Source organism: Myotis nattereri, assembly GCF_964212035.1.
Source record: "Myotis nattereri genome assembly, chromosome: X".
Lineage (NCBI taxonomy): Eukaryota > Metazoa > Chordata > Mammalia > Chiroptera > Vespertilionidae > Myotis > Myotis nattereri.
Genome location: NC_138078.1, coordinates 126,949,016 through 126,952,363, shown reverse-complemented (window position 1 = coordinate 126,952,363; position 3,348 = coordinate 126,949,016).

The window sequence follows — 3,348 nt, the reverse complement described above, 5'->3', positions numbered from 1 at the left end:
AATTGATCTTGGAGTTAATCATTTCTAGTGTATCCTCTGAATGTCTTTATTGTCATTCTCAGAGTAAGAGCTGTCCCAGTAGTTCTGTTTCATACAATTTTTAGCTTCCTCATTAGTTCTCCCTTGTAAATATATAGCCATTAAATAAAGTAAACATTAATTAAAAAGAAAGATAGATAGGATCTCACCTCATTTTATAATATTTAAGATTAAAATCATGGCTCTTAAGCAGTCAAATTGCTTCTCCAGATGGATTAGCTGTGAAGTTACATAGGCATTCAGCAAAAATGTTAGCAGATTTATTGAGATATTGACACATAAAAAATGCATATATTTAAGGTATATGACTTGATATATATATCTTTCCCTGAACTCCATAAACAAATACCTAGAAACTGGTTTTCCCATTGGCATATGGAGCTACTGTACTACATAAAGCACACATTCAATATACAACTCTTGAATAGAATATAGTATATATTTTCTCTTATGTAACATGTCTTCCTTATTATATAAATATATATATATTTACCAAAATCCAGCTGGTTAACATATCTATTATCTCTACATAGTTAGTGTGTGTGTGTGTGTGTGTGTGTGTGTGTGTGTGTGTGTAGAAGATTTAGATATATCACCTTAGCAAATTTTAAGTATACAATAAAGTAGTATTAACCATAATTACCATGTTGTACATTATATCTCCAGCACTTTTTCATCTTGCATAAGTGAAAGTTAGTGTGCTTTGGCCAGCATTACTCCATTTCCCCTTCCCTCCAGGCCCTGACAGCCACCATCCTACTCTTTGATTCTATGAATTTGACTATTTTATGTTTCATATATTAGTGAGATCACACAGCATTATCTTTTTATGTTTGGTTTACTTCACTTAGAATAATGTCCTCCAGGTTCATCTTATTTTGTTTGTTGGTTTGTTTTGTTAATCCTCACCCAAGGATATTTTTTTCATTGACTTTAAGAGAGAGAAGAAAGAAGAGGGGGAGACAGAGAGAGAAACATTGATGTGAGAGAGATACATTGATTGGTTGCTTCCAGCATGTGCCGTGACCAGGGCCAGGGATCGAGCCTGCAACCAAGGTATGTGCCCTTGACCAGAATGAAACCTGAGACCCTTCAGTCATGGGCTGACACTCAATCCACTGAGCCAAACTGGCTAGGGCAAGATTTACTTATTTTTAAAGGATGAATAATACCTCATTGTGTGTGTTTGTGTGTGTGTGTGTGTGTGTATTAAATTTTCTTTTGGAAAATATTTTTATTGATTTCAGATAGGAAGGGAGAGGGTGAGATAGAAACATCAATCATATGATGAGAATCATCATACATGCCCCCTACTGGGGAAAAAGCCTGTCCAGGCATGTGCTCTCATCTATGATTGAACTGCGACCTAGGTGGTTCATAAGTGGAAGCTCAACTGCTGAGCCACACAGGCCAGGCTTAAATATTCTTTATCTATTAATCTGTCAAATGACAGGTTGTTTCCATATCTTGAGTATGGCAAATAATGCTGCAATGAATACGGAAGTGCAGATATTTCTTGAAATCCTATTTTCAATTCTTTTGGATTTATACCCAGAAGTGGGAATGCCATATCATTATAGTTTTAATTTTTGAGGAAACTCTATGCTGTTTTCCAAAAGAGCATTATGAATTTACATTCCACCTAACAGTAAACAAGGGTTCCCATTTGTTCACATTCTTGTCAATACTTAACTCTTGTCTTTTTGACAATATCCATCCTAATAGAAGTGAAATGATATCTCATTGTGGTTTTGATTTTTATTTCCCTGATGTTTAGAGATATTGAGCACCTTTTCATGCACCATTAACCATTCAGATTTATTATTTTGAGTGGTGTCAATGTAGGTCTTTTGCATATTTTTAATCAGGTTATTCATATTTTTAGTATTGTTATAAGAATTATTTATATAATTTTATATTAACCCCTTATTGGATATATGGTTTGCAAATATTTTTCCCATTTCATAGGTTGCCTTTGAATTTTGTTGATTGTTTTCTTTGCTGTGCAGAAACTTTTTAGTTTTGTGTAATCTCATTTGTCTATTTTTGCATTTGTTGCCTGTGCTTTTGGAGTTATATACAAAAAATTACCGACAAGACCAATGTTAGGAAGGTCTTTCCCTATGTTTTATTTTTTTAAGTCTTTAATTCATTTTTTTATTTTTGTATATTGTGTGAGATAGGGATCAAGTTTCATTCTTTTGCATGTAGACATCCAGTTTTCAACATCATTTGTTAAAGAAACTATTCTTTTCCCATTGTGTATTTTTGGCACCCCCTTTGAATATTGATTGTCTGTAAATGCATGGGTTTATTTCTGGGTTCTCTATTCTGTTCCAATGATCTATATATGTCTGTTTGTTTTTATGCCAGTACCACATTGATTTGATTATAATTGCTTTATAATATAATTGGAAGTTGCATTTAACATAATTTTTATTGCATATGTAGTTACATGGAAAACTTATACAGAAGTTATATCATTCCATCCAAAGATGAATAAGACTATCCTTGCATTCATGGAACTCACAGTCATTGTGACACAGTAAAGTAAATAGAATACTACAACCCAGTATAAGAGGAACTATGAGAGAAATTTGAAGTGAGAACAAGAGGCTTTGGTTGTCCACAGAATGTACACCTAATTAAGAATGGAGTAGGTAAAAATTTACAAGCAATGATAGCTAATGCAGAAGGTGGTGATACCCAAGCCAAGTCTTGCATAACCATTAAAAATAAATCAAGCCACAAAACTACAGGACATTGAAAGAGAGAGAGAGGAAGATATAAACAAGTGGAGGAATATAACATGTTCATGGATTGGTAGAATTAACATCATTAAAATGTCCATATTATCCAAAGAAATATATAGATTCAATGCAATCCCTATTAAAATACCAACGGCATATTTCACAGATATAGAACAAATACTCCAAAAATTTATATGGAACCAAATAAGACCTAGAACAGCCACAGTAATCTTGAGAAAGAAGATCAAAGTTGGAGGGATTACAATATCAGATATTAAGTTATACTACAAAGTTACTATAATCAAAACAGCCTGGTACCGGGACAAGAATAGATGTATAGATTAATGGAACAGAACGGAGGCCTCAGAAATCAACCCAAGCCATTAAGCTCAATTAATATTTGAAAAAGGAGGCAAGAACATACAATGGAGTAAAGTCAATTCCTTCAATAAATGGTGTTGGGAAAAATGGACAGGTACATGCAAAAAAAAAAAAAAAAAAAAAAAAAAAAAAAAAAAAAAAAACTAGACCACCAACTTACATCATACACAAGAATAAA